Here is a 23,427-nt window from a genome sequence, read left to right as displayed (position 1 = left end):
CTGCCAGCTTGACACCTCCTTTGGGAGGGGCTATCTCAGTATATCCAACACTGGACTTGGGATTCCCTTCCCACCCCTCTGCTGGTTTTACTCATCCCAGTAACAGCACTTCCATGTAACCTGCTGCTCAAGTCAGAAATGTGGGAGTCATCCTTGATTCATCAGTAAATCCTACAGATCCACCCGCCATCACCACCAAAAAGCAGACCTCAAGTGTGTTTATTGATACTTCTCTCCATTTTCCATGCTAACACCCTCGCCATCATAACTAGTCCATCGTTTCTAAATTCCAGCAAGAGCCTCATCACTGGTCATCTCACTTCCCCCATTGCTCCCTCGCAAATCTGCTTTTCTTTTTCTCTTTGTCCACACCGCACAGCTTGCGGGATCTCAGTTCCCCCACCAGGGATTGAACCCGGACCACAGCCGTGAACGCACCAAATCCTAACCACTAGACCACTAGGGAAGTCCCTCAAATCTGTTTTTCGTAAACAGCAAGAGCAGCAGTGTCCACAGAAATAGAATATGACCACGTGTGTAATCAAAATTTTTCCAGTAGCCACTTTAAACTAAAACAAAACAAAACTGGTGGAATTCATTTAAATCATACATTCTGTTAACCTAATATATTCAAAATATCATTTCAATGTGTAATCAATATAAAAATTATTAGTGAGGTACTTTACATTTTTAATGTCGTTTTAAATACACCAGACCATGTATACTGTACACTCACAGTGCACCTCAGCTCTGATGTGCCGTGTTTCAGGTGCTCCGTGGCTGCGTTGGCTGGTAGCTGCCACACGCACACAAGAGTCAGCGTGAGTCTGCAACGAAGCAGGTTGGATTAGGTCATCGCCCGCTTAGTAACTCCTCCGTGGCTGCACGGTGCACAGAGACCTGCAAGGGGATCCGCGGTCTGGCCTCATCTTGCCAACATCCTCAACATCCTCGAGGCCTTCTTCTTGTCGTTCGCTTTGCTCCAGCTGCCTCGGCCTCCCGTCAGCTCTGAGAACACACCAGATCTCCGTGTCCGCGTGTGCCGTGGCTGACTCTTCTCACCCTCAAATTTCAGCTTAAATACTTTCTCCTCAGACGGGCCTTCCTTCCCCGTATCGAAGAGGGTCCATCTCCATTACCATCTGTCACAGTATTGTCTCTGTTACCTTCATAGCTCTTTCTCCAGTTTGTAACTGTATGTTTACTAGTCAGTTTATTGTGTGTCTCTCCAGGAGACCGTGAGTTTCATGAAGGCGGGAGTTACCTCCAGCACTGTGTAAGATCCTGGCTCTAGTTGGCACTCAGTAAATGAATATCTGAGCACCCTCTCTCCCCTGACTAAGGGAACTAGAAAACAGATTTATTTCAGTAAAGCTATGCATCAAATTACAATAAGTGCACAATGAATAAATGCATCGTGCCCGGCAGAGCTTCCTTCCTATTAAACAAGGAAGGTTGGACTATAGGCAAAATTAGATTTGGTTTATCTTTGAAGGGATCTTAATTATTCACTCTGCAAACAAGGCAGTTTCCTTGAAAAACTAAGGGGAGCTGTGACTCTAGGTGTCCCAGATCTCAGTCGAATGGCTCCATGAAAATGAAGCTCTTACTCTGTGAGCCAGAGCCAGGGACTCCAAAGCCTGGGTGGCTCTGGGGAGATGGGAGATGGTGGATCTCCTTGATGCCAGCCCAGAGGGATTCGTCACCGGTTCATTCATTCAGCAGATGTCTGTGAGCCTGTGAACACCTTTACAGCAGGCACTGTGCTAGGCTCTGGGACTACAGCGCTCAACCAAACAGACGAAGATCCCTGCCTACACTCTAGTGAGGGGAGACGGATGCTAATTAAGAAACTTAAGTATGCTGTTGTTTCTGGCAAGGAAAATAAAGTCAGGAACGGGGGTGGGGAGCACAGGGCTTACAGTGTTAGATAGGGTGACCAGAAAACGCCTCCCTGAGACAGTGACATTTGCGTAAAGATCTGAAGGAGGTGCGGGACTGGCCCGTGGGGCCGTCTGAGGTGAGGGGGCTCCGGGCGCTAAGGGGACAGCGAGGAGGCCAGTGTGGCTGGAGGAGAGTGAAGAGCAGGGAGTGCAGCTGGAGGCGAGGTCACAGGCATTGGGGTGGGCGGGCGCATCACGTGGAGCCAGAAGTCGGCCACTGTGAGGACTCGGTTCTCACTCTGGGCGAGGGTGCAGGTCAGCGGAGGGCTGTGAGCACAGGGGTGACACGGTGCTGACTTGCATTTCAAAAGGATCCTCCCACACATGTGCGGAACGGGAATGCACGAAGCAAGGAAGAAAAGGGGAGAGCTAGCAGGCCTTCGCTTGGCACCCAAGCAACAACGCTGGAAACGGCCTCTTCAGAAGCGTGGCCCCGGATTCACCTTCTCCCTGTGCTATAGGCCGGGGCGCTGGCGCACGGGGCCTGGACTGTGCGCCGGTAGGGCAGGCAGGACGCTGGAGCTCGTGTGACAAGAGCAGCTGATCGCTGGTGAGGCTGCAGGAGGTCCTGGAGCAGCTTCCTTGTCGCTGGGAAGCTGACCCTCCTGGGTGCGGTCACACAGTGATGGCCGTGGCCGGGGAGGGTTGGGGAAACCAGCTACGTCTACCGTCGGCCTCTCTCAGCCTGGACAACCTTTGAGAGAGGCGCGTCTCTTTTGAATTTGCACAGATGAGATGGGGCAGAGGGGAGAACTAACATTTCTCATTGGTACAGCGTGCAGACTGTGTCAGAATGCGTTGCTGATTCTAGTTTGCTCCAACCGTGAGAAAGCAAGACTTACCGTAAACAAAAGATATAATTGTGGGGTTGAGAATTTAAGGAGCTCCAAAATGGCTCCTTTAGATAAATTTATCTCTGCTAATCGTTGTTTACCTCTGCTGCATTCTTTTACTTTTTCTGTTTTTTATTTGAATGGAAAGACGCTTTTGCCTGGTCTCAAAAAATAAGACATGTACATGGTTAAAAAGTCAAACAGTACAAAAGGGTAAACAATGCTAAGAAATGATATTGACATGTAGAGTCCCAATTATACAAACATGTAAAGTCTTCTTAAATTCATCTATATATTTGACCTCCAAAAAATGCCATCAGAACTTTTCTAGAGCTAGACAAGGCAATGCTAAAGTAAATGCTGAAAGGTAAGTGTGCAGAAATTGTGATAAAATTCTGAAAAGGAAAAATAACAGGGGAAGATTAGCCCTAGAGGATTGAAATATATTATAAAATTACCATAATTAAAAGTTGGCCAGTGGCACAGGAATTGACAGATTAGTGGTATAAGATAGTATCCAGAAATAGACCCAAATATACATGAGAAATGTGTATAAGAAAAAGATACAGGGCTTCCCTGCTGGCGCAGTGGTTAAGAATCCGCCTGCCAAGGCCGGGGACACAGGTTCAATCCCTGGTCCGGGAAGATCCCACATGCCACAGAGCAACTAAGTCCGTGCGCCACAACTACTGAGCCCGTGCTCTAGAGCCTGTGGGCCACAACTGCTGAGCCCGCGTGCCTAGAGCCCATGCTCCACAACAAGAGAAGCCACTGCAATGAGAAGCCCGCGCACCGCAACGAAGAGTAGCCCCCGCTCGCCGCAACTAGAGAAAGCCCGCGCACAGCAACAAAGACCCAATGCAGCCAAAAATAAAATAAATAAATTTAAAAAAACAACAAAAAAGAAAAAGGTAGAATGTCAAGATTTTGGGGGTAAAATTATTAATAAATGGAGTTGAAACATTTAACTTACTATCTAGAAAAAAATTAGATCCCTACCTCATTCCTTATACCAAAATAAATTCCAGATGGATCAAATATTTGGATGTTAAAAATAAAACCATAAAAGTAAAACAGTTGGACAATTTAGGGAAATAATCTTGGATGATGTTAGGGGCTGAATTATGTTCCCTCAAAATTCATATGTTGAAGTCCTAACCCCCAGTATCTCAGAATGTGACTGTTTTTGGAGATAGGGAAGGCAATTAAATTTAAAATAAGGTCATAGCAGTGGGCCCTAATCCGATATGACTGGTGTCCATGTAAGAAGAGATTAGGACACAGACAGGCACAGAGAGAAGACACAGGGAGAAGACAGCTGTCTAAAGCCAAGGAGAGAGGCCTCAGAAGAAACCAACCCTAACGACACCTTGATTTGGACCTCCAGCCTCCAGAACTGAGAGGAAATAAATTTCTGTTGTTTAAGCCACGCTGTCTGTGGTACTCTGTTATGGCAGGTTTTCAAACTCATACAGGTGACTAAAACCTTTCTGAGCAAGATATGAAATTCAGAAGTCATAGAAGAAATGATTGATACATTTGACTACATAATTTAAAATTCCTGCACAGAAATAAAAACAAATGACAATTAAAACCCCCCCAAAATTAAAAAGACAGCACACCAGGAAAAAATATGACACCCAAAGGGCTAATTTCCTTAATTAAAAAAAAAGAGCCCTTGATTATCAGACCTTCCTTCCCTCCTTCCCTCCTTCCTTCCCTCCCTTCTTTCTTTCTTTCTCTTTCTTTCAATAAAAGCTGAAAATCCAAAAAACATATATACGGTATTTCCTGATGGTTTCCCGTTGAATGCTAATTTCAGTTGTAAGCGCAGTACCATCCAACACTGCGTGGGGCTCCTGGCTGAGGACCTGTAGTCTAGACGCCCACCACAGGGGGCCTTGCCTTAAGCAGGTCCGCTCAAAGTGGGCCTGCGTCCTTTTAAGCTCTCACTGCCCTTGAGAGATGCAGAATTAGGGTTTCTTCCTAGTCATCCAGAATCACACACAAGCACACTCACACACACACACACGACTAATATTAACTCTCCAGTACGGTGCTCTCCGGAGCAGCCTTATAGAAGAAACCATTTCCCCATAAACAACATGATGCTTTCTGACCCAAGTGGGAATAGCCTTAGAGTTTTGGTGCAGAGCTGTGGCAGCCACTTCCTTTGTCCTCACCTTACAAGAGGCCCATCTGCCTGGGAATCATCCTCCACAGAGCTGTTGTTGATCGATGGCTACACTGAGAGCCTGAAGAGGCTTAAAAAAACCCTTCTCTGTGCTTTAAGCCAAATCGCATTCCCAGGCAGACATCTCCAGAAGGGAAAGAGGAATTGGGAGGATTTATGATCCCCAGGAACCCCCTCCCATGAGCAAGTGTGAGGTGAGGGTAGGGACAGTGCGCTGTCTGCAAGGGTGGGGAGGATGGGCTGGAAAACTTCACACTTCACGCTGTTAACTGTGGTTAATCTCGGGTAATGAGATTTGGAATGGTTTTGCTTTTCTTCTATTTAATTTTCTAAATTTTCTGCAGTGAAATTGTATTGCTTTTCTAAACAGGAGAAAAAACAATAAATGTGATAAAAACCATTTTGTATGTTAATCTTATCTTCCTAACTAGACCATATAAACTCCCTGAAAGAGAGGTCACATATTTTTCTTTTCCTCCTTCTTCTTCTTCTCCTTCTTCTTCTCTTTCTCTCTCTCTCTCTTTTTAAAATTTTTTTTTAAAAATTTATTTATTTTATTTTATTTATTTATTTTTGGCTGCTTTGGGTCTTTGTTGCTGCACACGGGCTTTCTCTAGTTGTGGCGAGTGGGGGCTACTCTTCGTTGTGGTGCACAGGCTTCTCATTGCAGTGGCTTCTCTTGTTGCAGAGCACGGGCTCTAGGCATGCGGGCTTCCATAGTTGTGGCACGTGGGCTCAGTAGTTGTGGCTCATGGGCTTAGTTGCTCTGCGGAATGTGGGATCTTCCCGGACCAGGGCTTGAACCTGTGTCCCCTGTGTTGGCAGGCGGATTCTTAACCACTGCGCCACCAGGGGAGCCCCCCTCTCTCTCTCTTTTTGATATCCTTTCCCATACCTTTGTTCAGGGCTCATGGTGTGTACTTTATAAACTCTTGCCAACAGTCATTAATTTGGAGTGTTTCCCAGACTAAAGTCACCTGGGCAGGAGAAACCTTGCCTGGGTCAGAATGACCCTGTGGAGCCGCCTGGAAAGCAGAATCTGTGGGTTGGACATGTGTTACCCTCTCCTGATCTCATAGGCACATCATCATCCCCATTGGGCACCCAGCCTCATGATGCTGTATTCCAGGGCTCGGTTACTTGGTGCTTTTTTTAAAAATGAATTTTTTTTTTTTTTTGCTGTGTTGGGTCTTCGTTGCTGCACGTGGGCTTTCTCTAGTTGAGGCGAGTGGGGGCTACTCTTCATTGCGGTGCGCAGGCTTCTCATTGCAGTGGCTTCTCTTGTTGCAGAGCACGGGCTCTAGGCATGCAGGCTTCAGTAGTTGTGGTGTGTGGGCTCAGTAGTTGTGGCGCATGGGCTTAGTTGCTCCACGGCATGTGAGATCTTCCCAGACCAGGGCTCGAACCCGTGTCCCCTGCATTGGCAGGCGGATTCTTAACCACTGTGCCACCAGGGAAGTCCCTTGGTGCTGTTTTAAACTTTAGATGGTACTTACTGGTTGACAAGAGGGTTGCCACTCACAGGTTTATTACTGGTCAGTGTGAATATCATCAACTTGAATGCTATTTTTTTTTTTTTTTTTTGCGGTACGCAGGCTTCTCACTGTTGTGGCCTCTCCCATTGCGGAGCACAGGCTCCGGACACGCAGGCTCAGCGGCATGGCCCACAGGCCCAACCGCTCCCTGGCATGTGGGATCCTCCCGGACCGGGGCACGAACCCGTGTCCCCTGCATCGGCAGGCGGACTCTCAACCACTGTGCCACCAGGGAAGCCCCTTGAATGCTATTTTATGCAAGAAGTCTTCTCTGATTTCCTCACCTAGGAGTAATCTTTCCTTCCTCTAAATTTCACCATGCATGATTTCTACCATCATGGCGTCCATCACTTTCTAAATGTATGTTGTTATTTACACACACATCTTACCTCCCCTCCCGAACCATGTGTTTCCTGAATCCGGATCCTGACTGTTTTTACACAGACAGTCCTATTTAAACCTCACAACTACCCACCACCCCATGACATAGGTGCTTTATCTCTACTTTACAAGTGAGAAACCTGAGGACCCAAGAGGTTAGCAATATCTAGTATAGTAGATTAATATCTAGTATCTAGTATAGTAGAGCTTCAATAGGTCACGCTGCTCCTAAGTGATGGAGCCTGGATTCACACTCAAGCAGTCTGACCCGAGTCCATGCTCTTCGTTCCTGGGCCTCAGCATCCCCCAGCCACGCTTCCTGCAGACGGTAGGCAGTAACAGTGCAGTAAATACTCGTTAAATGAGTTCATTAGTCCGTTATATGCAAGAAGGTTGGTCAGCTAGTAGGAGGTTCTCCCAGTTTCTGATGCCTCCTCCGACCTACAGCATTAGGACAGTTTAGACTGTAAAGGATTTAGGAGTAAAATTAGGGGTTATTGAAGGGCTAGATCTGCCTCCAGACCACTGTCAGACCAAGTCTGACCAATACGGACATAAGTTGCATTAGAATTAGCCTAGGACGCTGCTTCATAATCATACAGAAACCTAGCTAAGACTGATAACTTCCTAAAGAGGAGAGGTTACACATCTTAAAGAACTAAATTATGTAACTCTTTGAACCTTGGTGTTGTGTGTGTTTGGAGGGTGGGGGAAGAGCATATATCTTGTATGTGTAATATACATACACACATATATATACGTATACACACACACACACACACACACACACACACATATATATTATATATCTTCCAGGTTTATTGTGAGGTTTAATGAGATAATGTGAAGTGCCCAGCACAGTGCTTGGTACACAGTAGGAACTCCATACGTGTAAGCCCCTGCCCTCCACTCCACCCTCGCTTCCCACTTTGCAGCTAAGCCGAAAGAAGGCACAAAGCCAGAGGAAAGATGAATGGGTGACAGCTGGCAATAAGAGACATGTTGGTCAAATTCCACAGGAGAAATTGGCTGTGAATCAGAGGTGGTAAAGTCCACTTCCAAGACTCCAAAGAGCAGCTTTTATTCTTGCAAGAAAAGTTAGTCAGGAGAGGGACAAGTGAGAAGTCTCCTGGAAGAAAGAGGAGGTAGTTATTCCCAGCAGAGCGTGAAATTGGCTCTTGGGAGGCCTTCCCTGTAATAAGTGACTATTTTGCTGGGCAGGATTGGATTAGCTCAGGGGTATTTAGCAATCTATGTATCTCGCTGGGTCCTGGCACTTTACTGAGGAATAGGAAGATTAATTGCAGGCACCTGTCTGCTCGTCCCATGTAATATAACCAACACTGGAAGGTTCCTCTCATTCCAGAAACTGCTCAGCTTCCCGCCTCTGCGAAGTTTGCCCATCTGTCTGGAAAAAGGCAGTTCAAGCCATGTTTTTCCCAAGCAATAGAAAAAGCCAGTCTCAACAAAGCGAGAAGTTTGTCCTAAGAAGCTGGAAGTTTACTTAAGAGATATTTCAACAGCCTATGTCTTCGGTAAGTGTCCCCTGAAACAGACTCCTAGATGGAGACATGCATACAGGGTGTTGGGGTTATTTTGTTTTTGTGTTTGTGTTTTTTGGAGGTGGAGTGTATTCTTAGGAATGACACGTGTACGGCAGTAAGGGAAGCAGAATTGGGCAGAGGGAGGTGAACTTCGATACTGTGGCACCAGGGGCCTCAGCTGAGCCCGTGGAGGCTGGATAACGGTGCAGAGTTGTCCCCAGTAAAACGAGGTGTGGCCTCACATCCCCAGTGACCAGCCATTTGATGCTGGTGGCCCCAGGGAGGGGTGGAACCTTGGCCAAGGCAGCTCCCTCGCCAAGGGCCCTTCAGAGGGAGCTCAGCTGTGAACCACCAACAGCCAACACTGCAGCTGCTATAACCTGCCGTGCAGCTGTGAGCCACATTCAGAGTTCAAAATCTAGGGAAAATGTTGAACTGTCATGATGTCAGACATGACAGATTTCAGACGGACAACTGTCCTAGATTTCCTCTAGGAGCTGAGATTTGGGGAGGGGAGGAGAAAGGGCCATCGCGTGACTGTCTGTTTTCCGCAGTGGAGATGGGCCAGAGCCAGGCCTAGATGGCCTGATACAAGCCAGCTATGTCTGTGGCTTGATGGAGAAGTCTGTGTTTTTCTTCTCGACTGCAGAAATTAAGGAAGTAGAATAACTGGACTGCTACACCTGGAAACTTAACTCCATAGCCCAGAATCAGAGTAGGTACTCTACACGTCTTTTTGCATTGAATAGCATTTCACTGGTTTGGCGTTTCTGACTGAGGGATCCATTGGCTCTCTTTGCAGAAAGTGGGGGAATTTTTCTTGGAGTATACCTGCACCAGTATGCCCACCTTGACTTAATCGTATGGGCGTCTACAAGTCTTGTTCATAAAATGTGTCGAGCTCGAGGAAGAAAAGGTAAGAAGATGAGTTTATTAGACCTCGGCAAAACAAAACAAACAAAACGCCACAACCGAGCAAACAACCTCATCCACCTGTGGTTCCCTCCGTGGCTGACACTTCACATTCCCATAGCATTTTCCTTGTATATATCACTTAGCATCTATCTTTTGTTAAAGGGCTTCTTGAGTTTGTTTGTTTTTAAAGCCGTTGTTCTATCAGGTTGTAAATGCCTGGAGAGGAGGATCTGCAGACATCCTGCCTTGTCTTCTTCACAGTCAGGGATGATATTCAAGATAGTTAACACCCAGTACAAAACAGGAACCAACCAAATCCAATGGACACTGGTCTCAGCAATTTGTACAGCCATACTGGTATATACAGCTGAGTATGTTTTCTGCACACAGAAGGCTTCCAATAAATGATTGTTGGATTGAATTTCATTGGTTTGGTGTCCTGGCCCTGGCATCTAATGGCTTTCTTTCAGAATTCAGGCTACTTTTTCTTGCCAAGATATGACCATAACCATTTTTCCTCCTTGATTTAATCCTGCAAGAGTCTTTGAGTAATTGTGAAGAACTCTGTGAGTTCTTCAAACCTGCACTGTCCAATATGGTAGACACTAGCCACATATATAAGGTTGCTAGATAAAATATAGGACACCTAGTTAAATTTGAATTTCAGATAAATAAAGAATAAATTTGTAGTGTAAATGTGTCCCATGCAATATTTGGGATATACTTAAACTACAAAATTATCTGCTGCTTATCTGAAATTAATAATTAACTGAGCATCCTATATATTTATTTGCTAAATCTGGTAACCCTACACATGTGGCTATCTAAACTTAAATTAATTGAAATGTAATAAAAAGTTTTAAACTTATTTTCTCAGCCTCACTGGCCACATTTCAAGAGCTCTGTAGCCACATATGTGGCTAATGGTTCCCATCTTGAACAGCACAGATATAGAACATTTCTATCATTGCAGAAAGTTTTACTGGACACTAACTTTGCCAAGCAAACGATAGCAGGAAAGTTTTGTGTATTTTACACATAAAATATATATATATTTGGAGCCTAGAAGACCCCTTCTAACATAGCCAAGAAGCCACATTCTTCATGTTTCGGTTTGTTACTTTCACTGAATGTGCAGGATATTTGTTCCAGATAAATGAGCCTGTATGAGAGAAGCAGCTCCTGCAAACCTACGTTTTTGGACGCTGTTGTCCTGCTTTTCTCCTGGGACTACCAGGAAATGTCAGCTGTCAGATCAGAGCAAATCAAAATTTAAAGAGTCCTAAATGAAAAATAAATGTGTTGTTATTTGACTTAATAGTCTCATTATTCATAGATTTTCTTAAATTGATAAGCAGATAATATTATCACCTAGAATATTTGTTTTATAACCCAAGTCTGTGATGAACCTGGTAAACACGGCAGAAGTCTTCCCTCTCTTAATTAGCCTTTTGGGAGAAAACCTGTTTTGAATCACTGCCTGCAGCCCCGGGAGTCTTATAAGGAGCAAGAGTAGATTAAGCTCCGGGAGGGGCACATGCCGAGAGCTGATTTTTACATATGACTTGGTGAATCTCAAACAGAAACTGGCTAACATGCCAGATGGGACCAGCGTAAAAGTGACAAGACTACATCAATGTCAAGGGCAGGGATCTAAAGGATTTGACATATTAAACAGTTATACACCAAAATATTATAAAAAACAAAATTAAAGACAAATGACTTAAGTTTTAAAATTTTGCTATGTGTGTGACAGAGTTGATGCCATCTGTACGTAAGAAATTCTCACAGATCAATAAGAAAAAGACAAATGCCTCAGTAGAAAAATGACCAAATAATAGGAAAGTCACAAAATAAAAAATACAAAAGGCTAATACACCTTTAATGTCTAGAATAGTGACTGTCACATAGCGGGCACTCAGTAAATACCCACTGTCTGACTGAATGTCTACGAAAAACATTTGATTTCAGGAATAATAAAGAACTGCAAATTAAAATAACAGTGAAATAAATTGTTTTCACCGGCCAGCTTTGTAACACTGAAAAAAAAAAAAAGTACCTGGTGTTGGTAATGGTGAGGGGAAATGTACCAATTACCCACTGTGGGTGGGAGGGTAAAGTGGTATCAACTTTTCAGTGGAACAGTTGACAATATGCAAAAAGCTTTGTCTAAAACCTTTGACACAGCAATTTACAGGAAGTTATTATGAGAAAATACTTACAAATGCCCAAACCTACGTGTACAATAGTAGGGTAGGTGATATACATTTTTGATTGTTGCTTCTTGGGTCAGTCTTTTAACATACCCTCTAGGGCTTAGTGGTTGGTGCATAGACATGGGTTACATCCAAGTCAGGCCCCTCCTTCCACCGAATTATCCAAGTGGGAGATGGAAAAGGAGTTCTGTCTTTGTCCTTGGCATGCTGGCTGTCAGGGTGGGCTCTAGAGCTGACAGCGGCTGTGACCTCCACTGGAATGTGGCCAAAATATAGAAGTAGAAATGAGACAGACAGACAGAGGGAGAGAGAAAGAGAAAGTGTTCTGGTGAAACTTGAGTCAATAAATCCAGTCAGCTTTAAGGCCAGTATACTTTCTTCCTTTCTGTGGTTTTGTGAACCAGTTAATTCTACTTTTTTGCTAAATTTAGCATGAGCTTGGACTTCCACTTCCTATCAAGATGGAGTAAGAGGGGCCAAATTTACCCACCCACCAGAAACAACTAAAAATCTAGACAAAATATTTTTTTTAAATAGCCATTTTCGAGATATTGGACATCAGGCCTGATGAAATGGGGAACAAATGAGGTAAGCCCTGTGAGTGCCCAGCCTACTGCCTTGAGAGATTTTCCAGATGGTGGCATGGAAAGGTGGAATCTGGGTGGAGCCTCGAAGATTCCCTGAGGTGAGGAGCTGAAGCTAGAGTCCAGAGAGACCAAGACAGCTAGAGTTTGCAAGACAGAATACCAGATAGGAGAGAGCTACACACAGACAGAAAAATGACAACAACAAAAATCTAGAGATCTTCAGAGGGTCCCCCTCACCAGCACACGAATATGAGGAAACTGTTCGAGGTCAGGGAAAGAGCCATCTGAAAGTATTACACGAACAGTAACAAGAACTCATACAGGGCCTGAATAGTGCCTGTTCCCGCTAGCCAGATTGGAAATCTTACAATTCACAAGTCATTAGGCAAAGTACTCAGAAGAATTTTGCCTCAGTTGTGGGGCAAAATTGGCTCTCGACTAAATGCTGCCCTGGTCCTGCCTAACAAATTAAAAAAAAAAAAAAAAAAAGACTTGAAAGGATCAAATTGTTTCCAAACAACTGTGCCCCAGAACAAACTCAAGAATTGGGACTACAAAAATATCCAGCACTCAGCAAGGTAAGTTCACAGTGAATGGAATCAATGAAAATTTACTGGGCATACTGGGAAATATGACCCACAATGAGGAAAGTAAACAAACTGACTCAGAACTGATGCAGATATTAGAATTAGCAGGCAAAGACATTAAAACAGCTATTATAACTGTTCCCTAGATTCAGAGGCTCAAGGAAGGATTGACTACGTTAAGTAGAGATGTGGAAGATATTTTTAAAAGACCCCAAATCAACTTCTAGAAATAAAAACTGTAATGTCTGAGATAATGAGTATACTGGATGGGATTAACAGCAGATTATTCACAATGTTTTCAAAGCCCATCCATGTTGTAGCATGTGTTAGTACTTCATTCATTTTCATGCCCGAATTATATTCCATTGTATGGATATACCACAATTTATTTATCCATTCATTGGTTGATGGACATTTGAGTTGTTTCCACTTTTTGGCTATTATGAATAATGCTGCTATGAACATTCATGTACAATTTTTTGTTTGGACATATTTTATTTCTCTTGGGTATGTACTTTGGAGTGGAATTTTCCTAAGCTTTTTTATCCTCTTATCTCCATTTATCAAATATATAAATAGCATAATTCCAGCTGGATTTGCTGGAATTGCATGGTAATCCTGTGTTTAACCTTTTGAGGAAGTGCCAGACTGTTTTCCAAAGCAGCTGCACTGCTTTACATTCCTAACAACAGTGAAGTCCAGTGAATCTATTTTTTGTTGTTGTTGCTTGTGCTTTGGTGTCATATCTAAGAAACCATAGCCTAGCTAAAGCTCACAAAGATTCACTCCTAGGTTTTCTTCTAGGTGTTTTATAGGTTTTGCCCTTACATTTGGATCTATGATTCATTTTGAGTTAATTTTTGTGTATGGTATGAAGTACGTATTCACTTTCTTTTTTTTTGTCTGTGGCTATCCAGTTGTCCCAACACCATTTGCTGAAAAGACTATTTTTTTCCATGGAGTGGTCTTGGCATTCTTGTTGTCAACTTGTCACAAATGTGAGGGATTATTTCTAGACTCTCAATTCTATTCCATTGATCTGTTTATCTGTTTATCTGTATCCCAGTACCACCTTACCTTGATTACTGTAGCTTTGTAGTATGTTTTTGAAATCAAAAAGTGTGAGTGCTTATATTAATTCTTGATTACATTAATTGCATTAATTCTTGCTTACATTAAGCTAAAATATGTCTCCTTGTAACTTCTCCCAGTCTGCCCTTTGGAGACACCCAGTTAGTTTGTCTAGAGAATACATGTGCTTATACAGCTTTGTGTTTTAAAAATCCCAAATTCTTGGACTTCCCTGGCAGCGCAGTGGTTAAGAATCCACCTGTCAATGCAGGGGACATGGGCTCGATCCCTGGTCCGGGAAGATCCCACATGCTACGGAGCGGCTGGGCCTGTGTGCCCCAACTACTGAGCCCATGTGCCACAACTACTGAAGCCCGTGCACCTAGAGCCCGTGCTCCCCAACAGGAGAGGCCACTGCAGTGAGAGGCCTGCGCACCGCAACGAAGAGTAGCCCCCGCTCGCCTCAACGAGAGAAAGCCTACACACAGCAACAAAGACCCAATGCAGCCAAAAATAAATAAATAAATAAATAAATAAAATATATCCCAAATTCAGTGTAAGGAAAACTCTTGGATTGTCATCTGCAAATTTAGTTTCCTCTCTCAGGATTTCTGCCCTGGTTCCAGATTGCATATCTGGAACATGAAGAGAACGAAAGAGCACCCTTAGCACTCGCTATTTGCCCAGAAAGGTATACTTTCAGATAGGAAATTTCTTTCTCACCAGCAAATACGAGGGGGAAGACATCCGTAAGATCCAATGCCTTGGTCTAGCTGGACATTATACTTTGGATGTAAGAGAACCCACTGGTCTAGTTTAGTCACTGGCTGGGTGACCAGGGCCACACGCTTCCCTTTCTGTGTCTTTATTTTCCCACCTGTTTTATCCCATCCCCCTCCCTTCCTCAGAGGGAGTGTGGGAAAATGAAAATAAGGGTACGACTATGTGAAAAGCTTTTAGTTTGAAAGATACTAGGAAAATACAGGATGCTATTAGAGTGGATCTGTCGTGAACAATAACCATTAAAGACCAATGAACACATTTTAAGAATTAAAACTACAGTAAAATAACCAGGTTGAGTAAGTCATTGCATCACCTTTCAAACACAGACATGCAAACCCAGCTAGAAAACTGTTTAATCCTAAATTAAATGTGAGCATTAGGACTGCTGGCCTCGTTTAGATTCAGTCACTCAAATTGCCACTGCGAGTTCGGCGACTACTGTCAATTTTTAACTGTGCAGTGGACTCTTGTCAGGATTAAGCAGGTCAGACTTTATTCGACACAACATTGACTGTCCCTGGTGCCTTATTTTTACCTGAAAAAAAAAATAAAGAAAGGCCTTTAAAAAAAAAAACTCTGGTTAATAATAAATACTAAAAGATTACAGTGTGTTAGAAGCTGACAGGTATCGTAATATCTAAATGGATTTATTGACCTTTAAATGGAGCTTGGCTCTCATGTCTATTTGTCACGATTTCCTACTTATTTCCTTCCCCACTTTTTCCCCATTGTCAACTCTTGTTATTCTCAGTGATCACAGGAAAAAAAAAATGTTAGTTTGAGGGACTTAACCTGCCAGTCTGTGTTGTTTTTGTCACATTATCTCTCCTCCTTTACTGAAATATCTCTCTTCTTCCTTGTTCTTTTTTAGTTAAGGTATAATTGACATACAACATTATATCAGTTTCAGGTGTCCAACGTAGTGATTTGGTATTTGTATATATTTCAAAATGATCACGGAAATAAGTCGAGTTAACATCTCTTAACTGAACTGCTTCTAATCGGGCTCATTACAGAGCCTCTAACAGTAAGAATTAAAGGCTCTAATACAAGCTTGTACCGACAAACAGAATCTCATTAAGAAGTTCGTTTTGGTCCTCCCCGCAGCTCCTCAAGAGAACGCGCTGGTGATAATATCCAGTCTAATTGTGTATTTTCTACATGTGATTACAACGCAGCAGGACTATCGGACTGCATAAAGTTTGAAGTGTTCTCATGAAGTGAACTATCATTAGTATTAGTGAAGACAGAAACCAATTTTTGGAAAGGAGGAATGAATATAAAGATGAGTTAGGGCAAATTGGATGACTGGGTGAGCCACGCTGGGATGCAGAGGTAAAGAAATTGAAGCTCTATGTCCTATATTTAGTATTTAAATAATGATAATTTAAAAGATCTTTCTTAAGGGAAGTCTGTTGATGTGCTAGGCTTGGAAGAGAAGAAGGACTCTGTCATAGTGGAGTCAGCTCACATTTTTACCCTTTTCTCTATTCCCCACTGCACATAACTTCCACTCATAGACCCGGGGATAGCGACAGATCTTCCACAAGCATCTTGTATCTAGTGGTGAAATATTAGTAACAACTTAAAAGTCCCAACTGAAGTAGTGTTTAAATAAGTTTTAGTTCAGCCATGTGATGAAAGATTATGCTGTCACTTAAAATAATATTGTATATTTAAAAATTAGTGATAATTTTGATGGAAATATGATTATAGTGTTAGGTTAAAAAATAAAACATGAAGTAAAAAAAAGAAAGGAAGTAAAAAAAAGAAAGGAAGAAACGTACATAAAAGTAAAAGCTGGGGTTCCCCGGTGGCGCAGTGGTTGAGAATCTGCCTGCCAATGCAGGGGACACCAGTTCGAGCCCTGGTCTGGGAAGATCCCACATGCCGCGGAGCAACTGGGCCCGTGAGCCACAACTACTGAGCCTGCGCGTCTGGAGCCTGTGCTCCGCGACGAGAGGCCGCGATAGTGAGAGGCCCGCGCACCGCGATGAAGAGTGGCCCCCGCCTGCCGCAACTAGAGAAAGCCCTCGCACAGAAACGAAGACCCAACACAGCAAAAATAAATAAATAAATTACTAAAAACTCCTACCCCCAACATCTTCTTAAAAAAAAATGTAAAAGCATAGAAAAATATCGGAAGGAAATATATCAAAATGTTAATGAGGTTATCTCTCTGTGGTAGAATTATGAGTGGTTTTTACACATTATTTTTTTTTTTTTGCCTATCTCTATTTTGTAAATTTTCTAAAAATAAAATGTATACTCCTGGAAGAATAAAACAATGAAGGTTAGTTTTTAAAGAGTTAACAAATATAATGGTTTTCTGGCCTTTATAGAGATAAAATAATGTAATTTTTTTTTTTTTTTTTTGCAGTACGCGGGCCTCTCTCACTGTTGTGGCCTCTCCCGTTGTGGAGCACAGGCTCCGGACGCGCAAGCTCAGTGGCCATGGCTCACGGGCCCAGCCGCTCCGCGGCATGTGGGATCTTCCCGGACCGGGGCATGAACCCATGTCCCCTGCATCGGCAGGCGGACTCTCAACCACTGCGCCACCAGGGAAGCCCAAAATAATGTAATTTTTAAAGTATGTCTTTTGCTGTTTTGATGAGCAGAATTTATTATAGACCTAGTTTGTTGTGTGTGTGTATGAATGTGTGTGTGTGTGTGGTGGGAGGGTGGTGATCTTGGATAAACAGAGTTAAATTTAACGTTTTAAATTAATCACATGGTTGGCATCTGCTATGACCAGGGCCCCTTCCCAGGTATTGCAGAGGACACAGTTGTTATGAGGCACAGACCTTGTTTACAGAAGGCCTACATCAGATGTGGAAAAAAGGCTTAAACATGTGGAAAAGTCAATAACAATCCCCATAGGAAGCTGACAGGTTTTTCCAGAAGTCCTTACATGATGTTCCGTTCATGTAATTTGATGACCAGAAGATGCTTCTTGAGAGGACCTGTCCACTTGAAAACATCTTAGTCAGTCTTTTTTGGGATGTTGTCTGTCTTTAGGTAATAACCGTGTGTCACAGGAATCTGCAGAGGTAAGATTTTCTTCCCATTTATTAAAAAAATTGAACCAAAGTTTATTTGGCAATAAGATAGGGGCTAAGTCTCTACAAGGGCTTTAAATTTCTCTTTGGGCAGGGTTCAGCCTTTTGGGCCCCTTCTAATGACTACCTGTGACTATTTTTTCTAACCAAGGTCTAGCCCTTATGTCCTGATTCTTGGGTAGCTGATCCAGCACTGCAATCTGTCCTGGTTTGTTACAGGCAGAGATAAGCGATAAGATTCCCCAATCCTATTCTGTCATAGCTTAATACCTCTGTTGAAGCTCGGGGACAAGAGCTGCAGAGCTGCACGGATGGAGAGCTGACGTCAGCCTGGCAGTTGGAAAGGTCTACTGTGACAAGCTGCACTAAGCTGTGAGGCAGCACCGCCTTGTCTTTCTGTAGGGAAGCCCTGCGTTCCAGACCTAGATTCCGCACGCACATCCCTAACCTGGCTCTTATTAGCATCGTGACTTGTGTTAGTGTTTATCACCCTTATTCAAGAATTAAAATCATACTGCATATAAAATGTGAAATCAGACATGCTTCCTCTCCAGTGGTCTAGAGATTCACACAAAAGAAATTGAGAAGTATTTTAGGAGAGGGTGAAAGTAGTGGAGGGGGAAAGAAGTAATCATTTCAGGATTTTCCTAGAGAAATTATAAAGGAACTTCGCCAGAAGTCCCAAAGGGAGTAGGTTGAAGTAACTTGCCACTCTGACAAAGGAAAACCAACCGATTATGAATTCAGTTCAGCGAAGGGCCCGGCTCTGCTAGTCTCATCACTACAGCCCTAGATGGCCCGGGTTCCTCTTCCTTCATCACCTGCCCCGATTGTTTCCTTGTATTGTGTATAATTTTATGAGCTTTGTGATTAAGTTGGAGAAAAATGAGACTACTATTTAAGGACTCTTAGTATTGTCTTAAAATAATGTATACTTCTGTCTACTCGATCATTACTCAGTGTAGAACTTGGAGCTCTTTACCTAATTCTCAGCTATTCTAAGACAGCAAATTTACAATGTCTTCAATTGGTCTAAACACATACGGACATTTGGAAGATGAAATATTATTGCTGCTGTTACTGAATTTGCTGAATACTCTTTCTAGTTACAGAGTAAATCTGACTGTGGAGATTAATTAAGCAACATATGTTCAGTAAAATCATCATCTTAAGAGTCAGAAAGTTAACACTACATATAAAATTATGAATGTTAAAGTAGCACATATAATTTTCCTTGATCATAAATGACTAATTTTGGTAGAATTATATGCCATTTTAAAAATCTGCTTTATTGCAATGTAATCTATGTACAATTAAAATTCACCCATTTAAAGTGTACTGTTCAATGAGTTTTGAATGAATACAGTCACGTAACCACAACTAAAATCAAGACAGAAAACATTTCCTTCACTCAAAATGTTCCCTCAAGGGACTTCCCTGGCGGCCCAGCAGTTAAGACTCTGTGCTTCCACTGCAGGGGGCACGGGTTCCATCCCTGGTCGGGGAGCTAAGATCCAGAATGCCCCACAGTGCAGCCAAAAAGAAAAAAAAGAAAGAAAAAAAGTTCCCTCGTGCTCCTTTGCAGTCAATCCCCATCCCTCCTCCCACCCCCCCAACCCAGGAACAGATCTGTTTCTATAATTTTGCCTTTTCTAGATTGACATATAAATGAAATCTGTAGTCTTTTGTGTCTGGCTTCTTTCAGCTAGCATAATGCTCTTGAGATTCATCCATATTATTGTACATATCAGTAGTTTGTTTCTTTGTATTGTTCAGTAGCATTCCATTACATGGAAATACCACAGTTTACTTACCCATTCATTACCTTTTGACAGGTATTTGGTATAGTTCCAGTTTTTGGCTATCACGAATAAAATTACTCTGAAATGTCTTTGTGTGGACATACATTTCCATTTCTCTTGGGAAATACCTAGCAGTGGATTTGTTGGATTATATGGTAAGTGTATGTTCAACTTTATTAGAAAGTCACACTATTTTCCAAACTGGCTGTACCACTGTATTCCCATCAGCAACGTGTGATAGAACCAGGTGCTCTGCATCCTTGTCAACACTTGGTATTCTCTGTCTCCTTTAGTCATTCTAGTAAGTATGTGGTAATATTACACTGTGGTTTTAATTTTCACTACATCAATGACTAATTATGATGCAATACATCTGTTCATGTGCCTATTTGTCATCCATTTATCTTCTTTGGTAAAGTATCTGTTCAAATCTTTTGCACACTTTTTAAAAATTGCACTATTTATCTTAATGTTGAGTTGTAAGAGTTCCCTATATATTTTGTTTACAAATATTTTTCCAGATATTTGTTTTGCAATATTTATTCTGTGGCCTTTTCATTTTTATAACATTTCTTTTAAAAAACAAATTAAAAAAAATTTTTATGAAGTCCAGTTTAACAATTTTTTCTTTATGTGCATTTTGTGTCCAAAAATTCTTTGTCTAACCCAAGATCACAATGATTTTCTCCTACGTTTTCTTCTGGAAGTTTTACAGTTTTAACTCTTATATTTAAGTGTATGACCCAACTCAAGTAAAGTTTTATGTACTATATGAGGAAAGGACTTGCCACCCAATTGTTCCAGCATTATTTGTTGTAAAGGCTACCCTTTCTCCTTTGAATTACCTTGGCACCTTTGTCTATTTGTATTTTGGCACTCACTATTCTGATCAGCTGATCATTTGTCAATCTTTAAGTCAGGACCACACTGTTTTGATGACTGCAGCTTTACAGTGAGTCTTGAAATCAGGTAGTATAAGTCTTTCAACTTTGTTCTTTTTCAAAATTGTTTCTGCTATATCAGGTCCTTTTATTTCTATGTAAATTTAGAATCAGTCTGTCAATTTTTTTTTTTTTAGACTCCTCCATTATATACTGTCTTTTTTTTTTTTTTTTTGGCGGTATGCGGGCCTCTCACTGTTGTGGCCTCCGGACGCGCAGGCCCAGCGGCCATGGCTCATGGGCCCAGCCGCTCCGCGGCATGTGGGATCTTCCTGGACCGGGGCATGAACCCGTGTCCCCTGCATCAGCAGGCAGGCTCTCAACCACTGTGCCACCAGGGAAGTCCCATTATATACTGTCTTAAAGTATTACGGTGGCTGTATTTTCCTAGTCTCTTTTACACGTAGGTATTGAAAAAATCAGAGCAGTTTTCTTTTCTTTTTTGGCTGCGTTGGGTCTTAGTTGTGGCACGCGGGGTCTTTCGTTGTGGCCACGGGCTGTTTTGTGGCATGCTGGCTTCTCTCTAGTTGTGGCGCAGGCTCCAGAGCACATGGGCTCTGTAGTTTGCAGCATGCAGGCTCTCTTGTTGAGGCACATGAGCTCAGTAGTTGCGGCGTGTGGGCTTACTTGCCCCACGGCATGTGGGATCTTAGTTCCCCACCAGGGATTGAACCTGCGTCCCCTGCATTGGAAGGCAGATTCTTTACTGCTGGACCACCAGGGAAGTCCCTGTCAATTTTCATTTTTAAAAAGTCTGCTGGGATTTTGATTGAGGTTGCATTGAATCTACAGATCAATTTTGGGAGAACTGACATCTTAACACTATTGTGTGTTCTGATCGAAAACAGGATATATCTTCCCATTTATTTGTCTTTAATTTCTCTCAGTAATATTTTGTGGCTTTTAGTATATAAATCTTGTGCATAGTTTGCTAAATTTATTCCTAAGTATAGTATGTTCTTGACACTATTTTAATTAACATTAAATTTATTTATATTTTTAAAAATAAAAATTGTATATATTTTTGATGATTTGATATATATATCCATAATGAAATTATTAGTATAGTAAAGCTAATTAACATATCATCTTCTCAGATAATTACATTTTTGGATGTGATGAGTTTGCCTGAAATCTACTCTCTTAGCATATTTTCAGTGTTCAATACAGTATTATTAGGTATAGTCATCATGCCTATAATTAGATCTCTGGACTTAATCATCCTACATAACTGCAGTTTTGTACCCTTTGACCAACATCTCCTTGTTTCCCCCACTGCCACTGCCCCCCCATTCTTATTCTTTGCTTCTATGAATTCAATCATTTTTTTTCCCCCAGATTCCATATGTAAGTGAGATCATATAGTATTTGTCTTTCTCTGTGTGGCTTATTTCACTTAGCATAATGTTTTCAAGGTTCATCCATGTTGCCACAAATGGCAGGATTTTATTTTACCTCATGGCTGAATAATATTCCATTTTGTACATATACCTCATCTTCTTTATCCATTCATCCATTGATGGACACTTAGGTTGCTTCCATGTCTTGGCTACTGTAAATAATGCTACTACGAACATGGGAGTGCACATATCTTTCTGAGTTAGTGTTTTCATTTCCTTCAAATAAATACCCAGAGGTAGAACTGCTGGATCATATAGTAGTTCTATTTTTACTTTCTTGAGGAACCTCCATGCTGTGTTCCATAGTGGCTGCACTAAGTGACGTTCCCACCAACAATGCACAAGGGTCCCCTTTTCTCCACATCCTTGCCAACACTTATTTCTTGTCTTTTTGGTGACAGTCATTCTAACTGGCGTGAGGTGTTATCTCACTGAGGTTTTGACTTGCATTTCCTTGATGATTAGTGACACAGCACTTTTTCATATACCTGTTGGCCATTTAGATGTCTTCTTCTGAAAAATATCTATTCAGGTCCTTTGCTCATTCTTAAATCAGGTTATTTGTTTTTTTGCTGTCGAGTTGTATGAGTTCCTTACATATTTTAGATATTAATCCCTTATCAGCTCTATGGTTTGCAAAAATTTTCTCCCATTCTGTAGGTTGCCTTTTCATTTTTTTGATTATTTTCTTTGCATTGCGGAAGCTTCTTAGTTTGATGTAGCCCCACTTGTTTATTTTTGCTTTTGTTGCTTGTGCTTTTGGTGTCATACCCAGGAAATCACTAGTTTCATTTAGTTGTTTGTATTTTCTTGTCTTTCACTGAATTTCTTTAAGAGGATTATTCTCAATTTTGGGTCGAACCGTTCATAGATCTCCGTTACTTTGGGATCAGTCATTGGAGCTCTATTATTTTCCTGTGGTGCTAGCATGCTTACTTGATTATTTGTGATCCTTGTGGCCTCGTGTTGATGTATGTACACCTGAAGAAGCAGGCACCTCTTCTAGTCTTTACAGACTGATTTCGACAGGGGAAGCCCTTCACCAGGCAGCCCATCCAGGGATTCTGGATTGCACATCTGTTGGTTATCTCCAGGCTTGCTCTGGAGCCCTTCAGCAAGCAAGTCTGGTGCCTGGGTCAACAGGTGGGCAGGCCTAGTGCCTCAGTCCATCATGGGGTGGGCCTGAAGCCTAAGTCCACTGGGTTGAGCTTGGCACTTGGATCCATGGGGCAGGTCTGGTACCTAAGGCTGTGGTGGTAGGCTGAAGACCTGAGTCCACAGAGGCAGGCCTGGTATCTAGGACTGTAATATTAGGCATCAAGCCTGGTCCCATGGGGGCTGGCCCAGTGCTGAGGTCTGCTGGGGCAGGCCGGGGCTCTGGTTCTGCTGGAGCTTGGGGCCACAGGGGTCGGTCTGGCATTGGGGTAGGCCTGGTCCTGGGGCTTTAGTAAGCTCAAGTGTTCATTTCATTCTCTTTCTCCCACTGGGAGGGTGTCTCTCTTCACACTGGGCTGCCTGGGGTTGGGGAAGGTGTGACAGAGATAATGTGAAACTGTCTTTCCTTCCCTCCTCAATGCATCTTTTCTTACTTCTTGCTCCACCCAGGTGCTCTAATCCCCACCTGGAATCCTTAGCT

At 42.5% G+C, this 23,427-nt stretch overlaps 2 long non-coding RNA genes across 6 annotated transcripts in view; one reads left to right on the top strand and one right to left on the bottom strand.

Annotated features, from left to right (window-relative positions):
* LOC113612847 (uncharacterized) overlaps positions 1 to 17,015 on the top strand; it is a 116,634-nt gene extending 99,619 nt beyond the window's left edge. The window contains exons 5-7 of one of the 5 annotated variants that reach the window (XR_003429989.1): positions 8,253 to 8,421; positions 9,233 to 9,346; positions 16,970 to 17,015. This is a non-coding gene — a long non-coding RNA (uncharacterized LOC113612847). The other 4 variants (XR_003429990.1, XR_003429992.1, XR_003429991.1 and 1 more) reach the window with 4 other exon arrangements.
* On the bottom strand, positions 14,926 to 17,745 carry LOC113612849 (uncharacterized). The gene is made up of 2 exons (XR_003429993.1): positions 17,501 to 17,745; positions 14,926 to 15,124 (listed from the first exon to the last, which is right to left on the bottom strand). It is a non-coding gene; the product is annotated as an uncharacterized LOC113612849 (long non-coding RNA).
* Positions 17,746 to 23,427: the final 5,682 nt, after the last annotated feature.

This window comes from Aethalodelphis obliquidens, unplaced genomic scaffold (genome assembly GCF_003676395.1).
Source record: "Aethalodelphis obliquidens isolate GAN/ISIS:26980383/991018 unplaced genomic scaffold, ASM367639v1 scaffold83, whole genome shotgun sequence".
NCBI classification, from domain to species: Eukaryota; Metazoa; Chordata; class Mammalia; order Artiodactyla; family Delphinidae; genus Aethalodelphis; species Aethalodelphis obliquidens.
This window is presented reverse-complemented; position numbering and strand designations above follow the sequence as displayed.